The 16,476-nt window shown below is 40.5% G+C and overlaps 1 protein-coding gene across 3 annotated transcripts in view; it reads left to right on the top strand.

The window, feature by feature from the left end:
* The first annotated feature begins 246 nt into the window (after positions 1-246).
* LOC125764500 (zinc finger protein chinmo) overlaps positions 247-16,476 on the top strand; it is a 117,524-nt gene continuing 101,294 nt past the window's right edge. Inside the window, exons 1-2 of one of the 3 annotated variants that reach the window (XM_049428831.1) lie at positions 247-565; positions 2,161-4,420. The gene's annotated coding sequence lies outside the window, so the exon portion shown is untranslated. Of the gene's footprint in view, positions 747-2,160; positions 4,421-16,476 lie in introns of all 3 variants that reach the window. The other 2 variants (XM_049428830.1, XM_049428834.1) reach the window with 2 other exon arrangements.

The raw sequence follows: 16,476 nt of genomic DNA, 5'->3' as shown, positions 1-16,476 counted from the left end.
GTATTTTTTTGGCAACCGAGCGAGATGGTGTGCGCGCGGACAGGCCTTTACCGAGAAGGGGATGAACGATCGTGGTGGCAAGGGTAGTTTGTTGGGATGGGGTGGTTAGATTTGATGCACGGGCAGGGGAGCGCAGTAGCAACAGCAGCAGCATTCAGCAACGCACTCACACACACACACACAGCGAAGGGTTACCCACACAGCCACAACATTTGTATTGCTGGTATGCTTCCTCAACCAACACAGTGACACAAGCGCGAGTTTCGGCTATACCCGCCGGGGGTTTTGCCGAAAAACGCAGCGCCCAGACTTTTCATAATCGTGTTCGGCTTTTGTTCGGGCTAGGCTTTTTGGAGGGTGCTCGCGAGCGCGTCGAGCAGTATCGTCATCAAACAACAAACTAACACCGCACCGAAATACCGCGGAGACGGGCCAGCGAGCGTTGTGCGAGCTGCAGCAAAATTTTCGGCAAATTTGGTCGCAAACCAGAGAAGGTCGACCGTCGTTTTTTTCGAAGTGATACGAACGTGAAAAGTTTTACTATTATACCCTGCAGTGCAAGAAAGTAACGCAAGTGAATTACTTACAAAATCGACCACTTTTATGTATACCGACAAAAAAATCAACCAACAAACGGCAGCAACTAAACCATACCCCAGGATAAATCTCTGTCCGTAAACGGCGCATTCACTTGGTTCTTAATTTGAGGGCAACCGTTTGCTTTTTTTTGTTTGGCGGATTCTCTGGTAAGCGATCTCACCTGCAAAGTGTTTAGTGTACGTGTAGTGTTTAGTGTGTTGCAAGCTGAAATGATTAGTTATTTTGTAGTTGTTTTTTTTTCAAAAAATTAACTATATTTTGTGATCAAAAATAAATAACAAGTGAAATCAGTGAACCAGAGGCAGAAAAATGCATTAGTGATGCATCGTTGAAAAGAAGACAATATTTTACCGGTCACACGAAATGTACAGTGAATAGTTTTGTTAAAAAAAATGGAAATAGAACAATTTTTTTAAAGTTTTTCATTAATTTGACTATTAGGAAAAAATATACCCAAAAATGTAATCAATTGAAGAAATCTTTTAAAGTATATTATTTTTTATTTTGAATCTAAATTTGTGATAAATTGAGCTAAAACATTATGTAAAGCAGCGAGGAACTCTACCAAGTGCAAGTGCAGTGTAGCCTATATCATCAGCAAACAGTGCAGTGTGGACTGTAGAATTTTCTTTTACCTGAATTAAGGCTCAAATTCTAATAAATAGTAGTGCAGTGGTGCAGAATAAAAAATTAACTGCAATTTTGTAATCGATTTGTTTTCCATTTTGTTTTTCCTTTCCTGCGCTGTGTGTGCAGTAAGCTAACGAAAGCGCATCACTTCCGGCATTAGTTGTGTCCTATCGTCACCCAGCATAAAGCTTGGTGGAAAAATCGGAAGTTAAAGAAGCTTTCCCGGTTCCCGATCCGGTGAGTGGGGAAAAACAAAAAACAAAAACAGTGTGCATTTCTTGGCTGAGCAGCATTAAAACAATAGGAGCGTGTGACAGTGTGAGACAGTGTGAGATAGTGAGCAACAGAAAAGAAAGTACACATACACACACACACACACATACATGCGTGAGAGTGAGAAAGAAGGAAGAGAATAAGGAATCCTTCCGCTGAAGGAACCAAAAAAGAAAAACAAAACGAGACTCGTGAGCGTGGAAATAAGGAAGGAAAAACAACAGAGACACTTTTCCCGGCCAGGTGCAGCCACTGTGTGCCCGGAAAAATTGCGCTCTCTCTCTCTCTCTCCCCAGCGGAAGAAGCTTTCTCATTCTTGGTGCTGCAAAGGCAAACAAAACAAAACAGAATGGGGAAAAAAATCCCCGGCAATTGCATAAGAGTGATGCAGTGAAACGGTGCAACGGTGCAGTGCAATGCAGTAGTAGTGATTTGGCGTGCGCTGCTGAGTGCATTTTGTGCAAGGATTGTGCCTCTGCCCGTACATCATTAGGGCAAGGCTATTCGAAGTGACTCATCGTGGAGCGTCGTGTGACTCTGGCTGCAAATTGAGAAGAAACAACATAATAAGTTGCGAAATAAAATCTCGAGGAAAGGAAGGACTTTTTGTTTTGGATTTCAAAAAAATATATTAAAATTAAATTCTTTCTCCATTAGTGGTTCATTTCGGCGGGTGCATCCTGGCGTGCATTAGTGTTGCCCAGATGTGGTGCAGTGATGGTGGATTAGTGCAAACGCCCGAACGTGGCGGGAAGGGCTACGGTTGTGGTCCGGTACGGGCCCAGTGCTTGTGAGGTTCCCTTGTGCAACGACGGCAAAACAAAACAACAAACAAAACAAAAAAAAAAAACACACACACACACCCCGACTAGCGATGTGAGACTAGTGAGTAAAAAGGGGTTAGCAAAAGTTTAGTTCACTGCAGCAAAATTTCATCACCATCAAGAGTACGCAGTTTTACGGTACCCAAGTTTTCGATAACCTTTTCGGCAAACAAACAACACAAAAAAAAAAACAAAACGCAGTTGCAACGTTTTCGGTTCATTTTTCTAAACATCTTTCTCGCTGTCTCGCTTTTGTGGCGTTTCGTTCCGTGTTCGATCGTACCGGTGTAGAGAGAAAGCAAAAACATCGAGTGAAATTCATCCCAGCGCGGTCACATTTTGCACCAAAACAGCGGCAGTATACAAAGCGGTGCGAAAAAAACTAAACATTTTTCCAAATTTAAAATCAAACCGTAGAAAAAAACGTCGTCACAAAATCGTAAGAAAACCCAACAAGAACGTTCCGTCAGGCAAGTACGGAACCGGTGGTGTGGTTTTGTGAAGGTGTATCATACGAGCAAGGAGAACCCCCCCCGGCCCCGGTACAGGTGCGAACAACCCAACCAGGCACGCGTTGTACCACCGTTTGGAAATTGTGTTTAGTTCGAAATTGTCCATTTTTTAACTACTCCCGCCACTACGCCGCATATTTCGCGCGAAAGGGAGCAATTATTTTCAAAACCCCCAACGCTACCCCAACTTCCAAACAAGCGAAGAAAATACGAAAAGTTTGAAAACACACCCTCCCTTCTGTTTGGCTGAAGGTGTTAAAATAGAAAAATCGCACAATACGCGTATCGAATCGCACGGATCGTAACTGTCCACCAGCTGGATATGTCGGTTGTTGTGAGGTCTACGGTACAGTAACGGCTCCATCGTACGGAAAATGCATCAAGATCGTATGAAACGTGTTGCAACGATATGCAACGGATGGTCACTGACAGAAACAGGATGCAGCATTGTTGTGCGACAGTTGTGCTAAAAACCGAAGGCAAACAGCGCCACACCGTTACTGCCGGTGCGCATTGAATAATTTCCCGGGAAAAATGGGAAATCAAACAAAATCATCAACATGATGTGTAAGAGTGTAAAGTGCTGATTTCGAGTAGCAGAAGAAGCTAAAAAGAAACGAATCCACTTAATTTTGGCGTGATTTTGGGCATACAAAAAGTAAGATAAAAATTCAAAAGTTTTGTGGAGAAAAAAAGTAAAGCAAAAGAAAAAAAAAGGCAACGCAAACGCAAAAATAAACCCCTCTAACGACGACGACGACAAATTATTGTAACATTATCAAGAAAAAACAAATCATCGTGAAAAACGAAAAACAAAAGATAGCAAGTGAAGTGGGAAAACCCTCCCTCGGTGCAACAAAACAAAAAAACGAATCACCCATGTGAAGTTTAGCGCCATTTTCCGCATTGCATTTTTACTCAAAATTAACACTTTCGGCAGAAGAAGAATAGTAAAAAAAGTGGGTGAGTCCTTTCGTCAACTAATCTCACCAACTACCCATTATCCTTCGCGGTTGCGTATGTGTGGAAAAAAAAGTTCTTTCCGTTTAGAAAGCTGTGTTGTGCTATTGTTTTGGCATCGATATTGTGGAAAACCTTCCGTTTTTAAGTTGATCTTCGGTTAACACATACAACAAAAAAAAACCCCCAACTGCAACTGTAAATTCCAATCACTTTTGCAAACACGCAAAACACTTTCGGGCCAACAAAATTTGCCAACCATTTTTGTTTGTGCGGTGCTGGAGTCGTTTAATCGTTTATAGTACGCGCGTGTTATTTTTTTTTAACTTACGTTTGTGAGCAAAACGCGCGAGCTTTTGTTGTGTCTGTGTGTGTCGGGCGGTGAAGAAGCGATTGTGCATTTGTGCAAAAGGTGTATGTGTACGCGCGTGTGTGTGTATGTGTGTGTGTGTGGATGCGTTCGTGTGCATCCGTGTGAGTAGAGATCCATTGATCCTTTGAAGAGTCTTACACGTACGAAGAAGAACGTCCAGAGCAAAACCCTGTGTCAGAAACCCCCCTCAAACAACGGGTGAAAAATCAAGGAAAACGATACGAAAACAGCATCATCCGACGATAAAGGTAAGTTAGATTTTTTTTCTGTTTTGGAAAAATGTCTTGTAGAGAGAAAAACAACTAATTATTGGGCATTTTTCTTATAAGTCATAAAGAAATCATATTTCTCAACTTAAACTCCTTCAAATGGGTTTCCTTCTAACGGACATTTGGGCTTTATATCACCGGAGTAGAACCGAGTAAACAACCTTTTACCTTCACTCCCGCGAAATGTTTATGCGTTGCGGGGGTTAGCGGACATGCCGAAACCAACCCCCACCCATCGAGGGCATAGAGGGGTTAGAAGCGATGGTAGTAGTTTGTTAGGCGGTAGTTATGCAATTTGCGTTGTTATTCTTTTTTTATGTATCGTACCAAACTCGAAGAAAGCCGTACTGCAGCTGCTATGAACTGAGAGAAAGAGAGAGAGAAAGAAAAAAAACAAAACAACATCACAAAAAAAATCATAAACAACGCAACGCAGCTCAGTAAAATGAAGCGAAAGCAAAACAACAAACAACTAAACGAGAAAAAAATGAGAGAGAGAGAGAGAGTAGGAGAAAGAAAAAAATAAGCGAATAAAAAAAAGAATGCAATAAAACACGAAAATACAATCGAAACAGAAATGGAATCACTTAAACAAATCGAAGAAGAATAGTGGGCTTAGCAAATGAATTTTAAATTATGCACAAACCAAACAAAACAAAACACGCTATAGTTTGGTGGGGTAGTTGGGGGTAGTTTGTGCGAGTGAAGAAGAAAAGTGGAATAGCAATAGTAAAATAAAAATAAACAAAATAACGCCGGCATCGGGGACTTTAAAGCCGGAATTTGTTATGTTTCTGTTTTGCAGCGTTTTTTTCTTCTTCGTGTTATCGTAAACAGAAATGGCAACTTCGGTTTGAAATAGTTAGTACGTTATTTAAATTTGTTTGTGGTTTTTGTTTTACTTTAAAAACTTCTTGAATATCAATGTTGCTTTTCGGTCAATATAAATCTTATCTAATGAGAAAAGCTTTTTTAAACTTTGTTTCTGGTTAAATGTTTTTCTTCCTTGCATTCCCTCCATAAAATTGCATCAAAATGCCAAATAGGACTTTTTTCTAATTGGCACCGCAAAAGTTTGACCGGGTTTGAACCGAATTAAGTAACGCAAAAAAAATCGAGTACAAGGCATAATAATTCATATTCTAATGCTTGCTTTCCCCACTGTTGGCCACTAGCAAACATCAAGAAGCGAAAACAGAACAAATGCGTGAGACACGTAGCCAAACAAATATTCGCGAGCGCAAGTGAGAGGAACAAATGAAACTTCTTGTGAATCTGTTCCGTTGCAGGCGCCAAGCGCAGCAAACGTGGCCTTCGCCCGCGGATATATACACACACACACACGCGCATTGCTAAGCTGATTTCCGGTTTTCTTTTCTTCCATTTTTCGGCTTTACTCTGCTTCTGTACGTTATTTTCGCGTGTAATTTTTGTGTGTGTGAATATTTCTGAACTTTTTTCTTTCGGTCGTTTTACCAGTGTCCTGGCACTTCCGCTTGGTTGTTTCTTGATGTATGCGTGACTGTTTTTTTTATTTGTTGTTTAGTTTTTTTCCTCTTTTTCCACTCTCCGTGCGCTCATTTCATTTCCGCGTCGTAAGAGATTTGCATATGAATTGAACTAATTTTTGGGTGGTTCTGTTCTGGTTTCTTTAGATGCAAGAAGGGTTAGTTTTTTCCTTGTACGTTTTTAGTTTAATTTTTGCTCCTTCTTAAAAAAGTATACAATAAAATGGAAAAAAGAAAATCGAAAAATGTCGAATAAATGAGTAATATTGTGTTTAAAAGTGCTCAAGAAGCATTTTATACTAAATAACTTTTATGAAAAAAATATTAATATATTTTTTTCAACCTTTCAACATCAAATGTTCTGTTCTGTACTTAAAAGCAAATATCCTAATAGTTATGCTGCACACTGTTTATATGTTACAGTTAGTTCTTCATTGCTTTTTAAATGAAAAACATTATTGCCCGTCTCCTGGAAATGTTACGTACTGTTTTACAGCCCTTTCGTTTAGTCACGATATCTTTTCCACTTTTTCGGCACTGGTCAGTGAACTTTTGTTCCTTCCTATTATTGCTTCTTTGATCCTTTTTGTCGTTGTGTCCCTCTAGGGATTGCAGGCTGCACACAAGCGTAAAAGAACGAAACAAAAAGAAACGCATAATAAACATTCGGCATGACAAACCCTTGTGATCTTTCACCATATTAACTTGTATCCCTCGCTGCATTCCATACCGAAAAGCGAAAGGTGAAAGAGTGGCACTTTGATAGCAGGGGAAAAATTACTTTCACTTTCACTCACGCACACACACACAGCAGGGTGCACGTGCCCTGCCGTGTATCCTTGCGCTGCTGCAGGTCCCTTCGGGCGCACTGCACTGCATCGAGTTGCGTTTGTTCGGTGTGCTTAGTCCTCCTTCGCGTGTGCAACAGCAGCAAAACAAAAAATGCGTCAAATAAAAAAGGAGCAGAAGGAACAGACAGACCAAAAACCAACCCCTCGAGCGTTTTCGGTTTGGAATTGGTTCCGGTTCGTCGGTATCGTTGGCAATTGCAATCGTTAAATCACAACGCCGGTGAGGCAAGGTACAGTTCTCTTCTGCAGGGAGCCGAGCTGCAGTTTTACCATTTTTTTCACGAGACCGCACCATAATCTTGGCATGCATCTATCGCAACCATCTAAGCCTACCCTTAAATGAGGACAAAAGGAAAAGCGAGGGTAAGAAAAAGCGAGAACGAGAGAGAGACGTGGAAAGGAAGCGAAGCGAAATGCAAGACATGGCCGTTCACCCCTGATGCAGTCCTGATTGTGCTGTGGTGCAATGGGTTGGTGAAGGGTGGAAACTGCATTATGCACAGCACGTGTGGCGTGTAGGGTGTGCGTTACCATTGGCAACTTCCTAGACGCGGGCGAACGGATAGAGGATCCTTTTTTTTTGTTCCCGGGGACAAGTGTCACTGCAGAGGGCAATGAACGCAACACGCGGCTGACCCTTTTCGGAGTTTTCCATTGCAAAAGGGAGTATTGCGTGTGTGTGAGTGTATGTGGATGAGTGTAAGTGTGTGTGTGTGCGCTAGAAGAATGGTTTTATCGCGGCAAATAAGCAGTTGTGGGAGCTGCCATTAGGGAAATTCGAATCATTCGATGTAGAAAGGATATAAGCATAAGTAATATTAAAAACAGAAGAACAAGATTTATATGTATCTTTTAATGGAATGTGTAATGTATAGAAGATAAAATCAATTTATTAAAGGAACATTAATTAAGGGAAATCATGTAGTTAGTATGTTTGAAAAATCACCAATTTTTTAAGCATTTTCCTGATACTCAAGGACACAGGAAAATTTTCCTTTTTTCCTGTTGAATTTTCCTGTTGAATTAAATCTTCTTTTTTATAGTCGAGTTGAAATACTGAAAAAGAAAATTTGGTCAAAAAATTCCTTTTAGTAAGTTTTGAGTTTCACTATTTTATTATAAATAACTTGTATAACTCTGCTAACCAGAAGTTTTTTGAGGTTGTTCTTTAAAGAAAAGCTCACAAAAATTGTTTTATTTTATAAACTTCCGGTATGCAATATCTCTCGATAAATAAAATGCAGAAAACAATAAACTCACACAAAAATGCATTTGTAAAAAACCTTCATACTTAAACTAACAACGTATCAGATGGGCAGACATTTAGCACACGTCCGGAAGTAAACATGCAGTGTTGCAATATGCAAAACTTTTTAACGCTGCACTTTAAATTTAAACTAAATTTTTGGGGTTGCAATGCGTACCTGCCTTAAAGCACATATTATTTGTTATAAATATTTTCCACCAAAAATGGGAGAGAAAAAAAAATCTTTTTTTTTGCTGTGTTTGGCTCGTGCATTTAAGTGCTGTTTGCTTACGCACTTTTTGCCGGACAGCAATAATGATTTTATGCATGCGTATGCATCCGTTTTTTTCCAGTTTCGGCCGTGATACTGTGCCATCGTTATTGCCATAATATTGTTGAGCAAAACTAGTGCAAAGTTTTAAACTTCCCTGCACTGTCTATTTGTGTCTGTTTGTGCAGACGTAAATAAAACAATGCATATAGGTTTGATATTGAGCACACTTCTACTTAGACAAAGTCTTTACTGAATGCCATCTTGTTTATTGCTTTATTGAGTTCCTAGATTTTCCTTTGTTTACTGATAGAAATGCATACAAGAGAGGTCATAAAACGTTGTACTGCAGGTAGACACATTTATGATAGATACATATTTTTATTAGTAAAAAAGTCATAAACCTTTCCGGTGAAAGGAATTATTTTTCCACGTGCTTCTACAGCGCCACAGATTTCCACTTCTGGTCGAGCATAATCTCAACCGGAGTGACAAGTAAAAAAGGGGTAACAAACAAAAGCTGTACGGTACATGCGATTCAAGGACGAAAAACAAAAAACTAGCTGTCCCCTCGGTTCCAGATGGTACGCATCAAAAATTTAATTGAAAAATGGCTAACCTTTTTTTCGAATGCTTTTTTGCACTAAAACCTACATACCGGTGCAAGAAAACACGTGTTTTCTTTGAAGCGATTCTGCAACACAAAAGATGCCAGCAAGGATAACCGAAGTGGTTTGCTTTAGCAACACGTGAAGGCTTGTTAAAACAGCGCAAACTTTTCGGTTCGGTATTAGTCATCGTTCGCGCCGTATTTCGCCGGTTCTCGCTAGGGTTAGAGAGTTGCACCACCGAAGCATCGTTGCTTTAGCGAGGGTTTTTATGTACGAAACAGGGACCCCCGAGGGCACAGCATTTTTTTTTTCGTCCTTAAAGTCTTAGCAAAAGACGCAGAATGTGACTGGCTAAAAATGGTCGTTTCCCCAAAAACTCACTGCTGCGTACCAAGGGGTATTATTGCACGGTGTTCCGTACTGCTGAGACGCAAGCGAACGGTTGTGTTGTGTAAGAAATATACACACGAGACCGCGGCTCCATGAATGAAAAATGAAAAAGCGAGATAGGTAGTTACGTGGCCTTGATGCAGTTTGTAATCAATCGGAAAGTGAAGCAGAACCATCAACCGAGAAGAAGTGGCAGGAACATAATTCAGCATAACAATAGAATTTATTAGACGAATTTATACACATACATGCAGTCCGTTTCCTTTGCCTCGGCTCGCTGCCAACCATCGGAAGTTACGGCATCATCATCGTTTTGTGTCAATATTTGTTTAGCGCTGTTTGTGTGTGCGGGACTGGCATATACTGAGAATCACATTAAAAAAAGAGTAATATTATTTTTTTTTGGGTTGATTTCCACCGTACACCAGATTGCCTACATTTAGGCGCAATCAGGAGCAATCGTGCAGCAACAAAAAAAGGAACGAAATAGCAACGCCTTGTTATTCTTACACAAAGTTCACTCGACGATGGGGACGCATGGTGCTGGACGAATGGGAACGAATGTTGGGGTTGACGTTGACGCAACTGCGTGTTAGTGAAGTGCAACCGATAAGATGGTGCCGAAAAGGTGGTCCCGTTTCGATTACAATACTGACCCACTGACGTTATCGGTTTGCGATTTGCTTCCTTCAATTCCGCTCGTTGGCGTATAGGTGTGAATCTTTTGCCAGTTGTTGTGCAACGCACTTTGAAATTAACGGTTTTGTTATTGAAGTTTTTTGGTATTTATTTTATACTTTAATATTTTAATTTTTTCCCACATTATCCTTCCATATTTAATTATGAATGTCATAAAGACATTGAATTATTTTTGTTTTATATAAAAAAATGATTTTTCCCCAATCAATTTTGGTTTATCTCTGAACCGGTTTTGTACTGGTTTTTTTTTTTTGGCCAACTGACACAATGTACTTTACTACGCCCGTAAGTACACACCGGACCACGCCATTGCCAAACTGCGAAATAATGATTCAGTGCGCGGAGTAGGAACAAAAAAAATACAACCAAAATACCACACGCACACCGATGTGTACCATTCAAATGCATAGATGTGCAGGAAGGCAAGAAAAAAAAACAAAATAATTACAATCTAAAAGCACAAATAATCATACAGCACACCATTGAATAGGTACCGGGCCCGGCATTATCGCGAGATTTCGAGACAGTGTGTGGGAATTGCGAATGCCGGGTGGGTGTATGAAGCGCAAGGGAATCATAGGAAACAAAAAACAAACAACTTGAACGAAACGCAGAAAAATGGTTCAAAGTAGTAAATAAAATGTGTGAGCGAGAAATGGAACATTTTCGTTTTTTTTTAAATCGTAATAAACGAAGAGATGGTGCAGGTGGAAGGCAGTCCGACACATACCGACGTGTGGACATTAAAAATGGGGACCTCCCCCCTTCTTGTGTTCCCACTGCAGGTGCTGAATTCGCTGAGCATAAGACGCGTGTAGTGAGCGTGCGATAAAGGTGAGAAGATGTTTTTAGTCTGTCATATTTATTGTTGCTCCTGTTTGCTTCGCGCACTTTACTGTCGCTCTGTCGAGATGAACATAATCTCATGAGCAATATTAACCTGCTCGGATGCATTTCTCAACCCTGAGCGAACTTCTTGCACACGTACGAGCTGCGGGATTATTGCTGTGTGAGTGTGAACTCATTGCTTTGCGAGGAAGAAAGCTGCTGAGAAAACGGTGACCAAAAACGATAATGAAGAAACGGCACGGAGCATATGTGAGGTAAACCCGGGGGGCTTTCCCTGTGAAGAAACGGGCAGGAATGGTGGTGAAAATATGACCTTGAATGATACGGTTTTTTTTGTTGTTGTTGCAACAAACGAAATCGCGGCAACGCAAAACAGCACCCGGCGATGCGTCAAACGCAACCGGAAAAGGGGTGTTGGTAAAGATTTCTCTTGGTTGAGATTTTGTTTTTGGTTCGGTGTGAGGTTGATATTCAGTCTTTTTGTTGTGGATTTTTTTTTGGGATTAAGAGAATGAGTTTGTACTAAGAGATATTTATTTAGGAAGTGATTGAAAGGGTGCGTGTGAACAATCTCTTGAAAAGAAATTGTTAGTCCTTGTAGGCGAAGTGTTATATTTACATTTCTTTTATTTTGCAGATTTTTTCTTGAATTTTCTTATTGTTACATATCTTATTAAAATATGAATATTTATTAACGAATTGTACGCAATAGCAAATTAATAATAAACCGCCAAAATAAAACCCAAATCATTGTGCAACGACTGAAATTTGAATGAAATTATCGATCCTCAACAAACGAATGACCCAAAACAATCCGACCGGCACAGAATCGCACGTGACGCAGTTTCGTTTTGCCCGTGATTGAAAACATTCAACATGCCGCTCTGAAAGCCCCCCATTCCCAACCTGTTCCCCACTCCCACCCCCCACCCGATCACCACCAGCTCCGGTTTGCAACCTTCGCTATAATTTACGTTAGTGTCTTCCGAAGAAAAAGCGACCATAACCGGGCCGAACCCGAAGAAGATGCCGCATTATTGGACGTTTGATACGTTTGTGGTCGTTTTGGGTACCCTCTCCCCGCCTTGAACATTTTAAAGGCCAACGATGCACACAATGATGCCAAATTGCATCGGTGCAGGTTTGTGCCTGTGTGCGTTTACGATGGAGGTTCAATAATTTCAATTTCAGCTTGATATTTGATACGTTCCAACGATACGCAGGAAGGAAGCAAGAACTGGAGGGTGAGAAGGAAGGGGAGTTGGGTGGTTTAAAGTAGGGCGGATGGGTGCCCGGTGAATAACATTCGCGTGTGTATGGGATCGATAAACAAACATTATGCAATCGTGTGCATTCTGGCGTCCGCTCAACAGCGGTTGGCAATATTTGATGATGTGGTGTGTTTTCGCTGTTGGTTGGTTTTGAAGCGAAATAAAAGTAAAAGTAAAGTAGAGTTCAAGAGAAGAATGAGAAATCAAAACCCGGAAGCCGGAACTGGGCTGTGAAAAATATATAAATATTTAGTTAATATAATTTTTTATTTTTTGTTTTATATTCTTCAAAAGTATATCACATTGTTATATTTCTATTAAAATATCCTATACGATGATGATTGATGTGAGAATAAATGAAAATATTGCTTTTTTTTAACTTTTTCCTACCCTTTTTCATTACTAATCTACTAAGTGTTCAATTGATTATTCGAATGATCACAAACAGATTGAATCAATTTTTGGTATTTTCTTAAATAAAATTAAATCAATCCTTACAATAAGATAAGAAATAAGCGATGTTTCTCGATGATGAGGTGGCGCTAACGGTTCGAATTATAAATCAGTTAATCAAAGGGCGATTTGATAATTTAACAATGAACGTGGTTGATAACAAGCAACGATGCAACGAGTTATAGAAAAAATCGATAGGAAATATTTCTAATCGTTTAATGTTTTCTGTTTTTCTGTTGTTCTGTGTGAAGTTATTTTTAATTGCAAGCAATTTTTGCTTTAACTTGTCCAACTCATATCAACACGGTAGCGTACGAAATTCCTGCAATTTAGAAGCTTTTTTCACGTCCCATTTCTACTCCTTCCGTACCGATCCGATCGAGTTTATGATTGTTTTGTTTTTGGTACAAAAATTGCATGTAGTGTGGCACATCGCGTGGCCCTCTATCTTGTTTTCCTTGATGCCATCAGTTTTGTGGCTCGACACTGTTTGTCAATGACACGCATGTATGTTCGTATGGTTAGAGGTTTCTTTTTTTTCCGCAAACTACCAAAAACGTAAAGAAGAGAAAAAAAGCATTATAAATGATGTTGCGACTTCGTTTAGTCACCCGAATCGGATGTGTGTTGGTGTATACGGGACACGTTTCTAGCTCATTTAATGCAGCTCTGTGTTTGCCAGTTAGTTTGATCCGGAATCCGGTGGTCCGTTGGTTGTTGTTTGGTCGAAGCATTTCACCCGATCGGGAAGCGCAGATAGACTTGATTTGATGGTGTTTGTAGTTTTATTGCTGGTGGTATTTGTGGAGTTGCGTTGAAGTTTGAGGCCGTTCAGAAATAGCCTAGAATGTTTTGCAAACTCCCCTCCTCCCTTTCTAGTAGACGGCAACGTGAGGATACGATGGGTTGTGCAAAGGGATGGAGAGAATATTGCGTAAACAAAACAACCGACCACATTGAGCTTGGTTACCCTTCCGGGAACTGCACGCTTTTGGATGAAGCAGATATGACCGTTCTTTTATTCGGGTTTTTGTTTTTCTCTCGTTTTGCGAATCAGACAAACCAGTGTTTTGCACTGTCTAGTAGCTAGGCTAGTATTTGCTACTACCACGAGAAAATGTGAGCCCTTGCCACACACTTTTTCCACTTCTGTTCCTTTGGTTTTGGTAAAAGGGCGCCACCCCCCAGCGAGGAGGGAGCTGGGGGCGGCTAGAATTATTGGTAACGACAACAAACAACAACCGCGCGAACAACGCGATCGGATTACGAACAAACGGCAACAAAAAAGGGTGGGAAAATCGAAAATAATTTTCGATACTCCACCAAACCGGCCACCGGAAAATGTGGAAGTTTTTTGTTGTACATTTTTTGTGCTCGTATTCCAGCATTACGGGGTAGCATTATGTGTACGTTTGGATCCTTCCCCAATAAGGATTCACGGTACACGGTGAAGGTTGATACCATTGGTTTGGGGGTAACATCCGCGAACTGGTTGGCCGGTTGGTTAGGGATTATTATATTGCAATCAAGATACGCGGAATTGATTCATTACCTTATTTGTTTCGTGAGATATTGGGTGGGTTATAGGATGTAGATGTGCGACGTTACTTTCGGGGTTATTTGTTTTTTTTTTTCTTCAGTGAACTTAAAGCTTAATTCTTTCTGCACCGTGTGCCTAATGGAGGGAGGGTTCCCAAAATAGCTTTAATAGGTTTGCGTTTGTAATAACAAATTAAATTATTTTTAAATTCATTTGAGATATTTAAAAACGTTAAAAAAACTAAATAGAATTTAATGAAAATATAACATTTTCTCTAAAAATATTAAAAAAAAGGTTCGTCGCTTATTTTTATTTTTTGTTTATTATGAAATAAAAGCGTGAACTTTTTTTAAACCATTTGCAATGATTTTTTGCTCTCTCTTCGTTATCTTTGTTCAACAAACCCAATAAGACAATATTTTGTCATCTAAGTCAGCAGGCCCAAATGCATTACAGCGGGGTTGAAACGGTGTAACGATGCACCACACAGTCTAAGCGGAGTTACAGCGGCAACGAAAAAAAAACCAAGATGCGACTCGGAATGAATTATGGCGAGATAATGGGATGATAATTGATGGTGATTAGGTGAAAGATAATGCGTCGAAGGGCGCCTAAAGATTAGTTTTCACTTCCTGTGTGTGTGTGTGTGTCAGTGACCGCGAGTTACGGGTGGAAACTTTTGCGGGAGAATTTTTTGGAGCTTGAAGGGCGCTCCACACAAAAGACAACCGTGAAAAGAAGGGCTCAAGACAAAGCTTTAATTTGTACACTTTTCTAGCACAACCCTTACGAAAGAAGAGGAAGGTGGGGGTCAGATTTAGAGTTGGAGTTGTGTCATCGGGAAGGAACAAAACACAAAAATACGCCGTTAGGTCGTTAGATGGCACGAAGGTTTTGCGGTGCTGTGTCTGTCTACAGGCACTTACGGGTGGAAAATGCACATTCATCACCGCGGGATTCGGTGTTGGTGGATGCAGTTGGAGATCTAGATCTCACGCACCGTTGTGTATGAATGTGTGCTTAAGGGAGAAATGCTTTCGGACTCGAAGGATGTCATTAGATGCCATTAGTTAGCCGGGGTTGCAATGATACACATCTGCTAAACACTGCAATCGAATGCTCTTTTTTGTTTGTCTTTTGTTCATAAAAATATTTTTAAAAAGTAGAATAAAGCTTTTAACATAAATTAAAAAAAAGCTCTTACTTACGTGTAATGAAGCTAAAAATAAAAATTCCACAAAAATCCTCAATTTGGGATTTATTGCGTGAATGAAGAGACAATTCTTCACAGTGTTTTGCACCGTGACAAATTCAAGCATCCAAACAAAGAGGGGAGGCAAATGCGATCGTGTCGTGTTTTTGGTGTTAGAATACGAACTTTTAAGGTTAATCTCCCGGCATTGAGTGCTTGCACCACATGGCGCAACGCACTTTCATGTTGCTTACAAATCCCATGATGACGTGACGATCTCTAACTACGAATCACATGGTGTGTGCATCGCGTCAGTATGCGTTTTTTAAGTTCAGTTCCAATGTTTTGTGAGTGAGTGAACAAAAAGACGTAAAAAAATGCCCTCAAAATAAAAGCTCAAGAGCCGCCAGGTATAACGCATTTCAGTCTCTCTCTTGCTTTATACACACCAGCAGTATAATATGCATACGAACCTAAAACCCAATTCATGCAACCATTAAAATATGCTTTTACCTCCATCACCACCTCTTGCACTTGATTGTTACCCTCCCTTCCTCCCCCCCCACAACCGTTCCTACCCTTTACTTTCCCACGTGGATCAGCAACCGCCGCAGCGTTTCGTTGAAGAAAATGATCCAAGTGCGGTCTTTGAGGTAGTTTGCAGGCAGGGCCCGATGGCAATTACTTTCTTGAGGTGCCTATCTATTACTTGCTGCGCGGTGATCAGAGCTGAGAGGATTAAAAGGGTGTGCAAAAGGAGACCGATCGGTGTAAGCGAGAGAGAGATAGATCGAAAGAAAGGTAGTTGAATTTCAAACCTCAAAAATGCAGCTCTGCAACTTCAGCATCCTTCAGCAGTTTTGGTTTTCAAGTTCCATTTCACCATACCGAAGGCTGCACCGATACACAGTCGGACGGAATGATGGAAAGGGATCGAACACTTCGATCATCATCATTGCGATCGGTGTGGTGTGTGCGCGTGGAGCAGCAACAACACCCAGTCCATAAGGGCCACCGTATGTATGCGCAGTGTAATGAACAGCATCAATCAAAATGCAGCAATAGAAGCGAACCGATGGGCTAGCAGCAAAAAAGAAACCTTCGAAAAGCACATAACAAATGGGATAGAAAAAATAAAATCCTCCCTCAAAACG

This window comes from Anopheles funestus, chromosome 2RL (assembly GCF_943734845.2).
Source record: "Anopheles funestus chromosome 2RL, idAnoFuneDA-416_04, whole genome shotgun sequence".
In the NCBI taxonomy this organism is placed as follows: domain Eukaryota; kingdom Metazoa; phylum Arthropoda; class Insecta; order Diptera; family Culicidae; genus Anopheles; species Anopheles funestus.
This window is presented reverse-complemented; position numbering and strand designations above follow the sequence as displayed.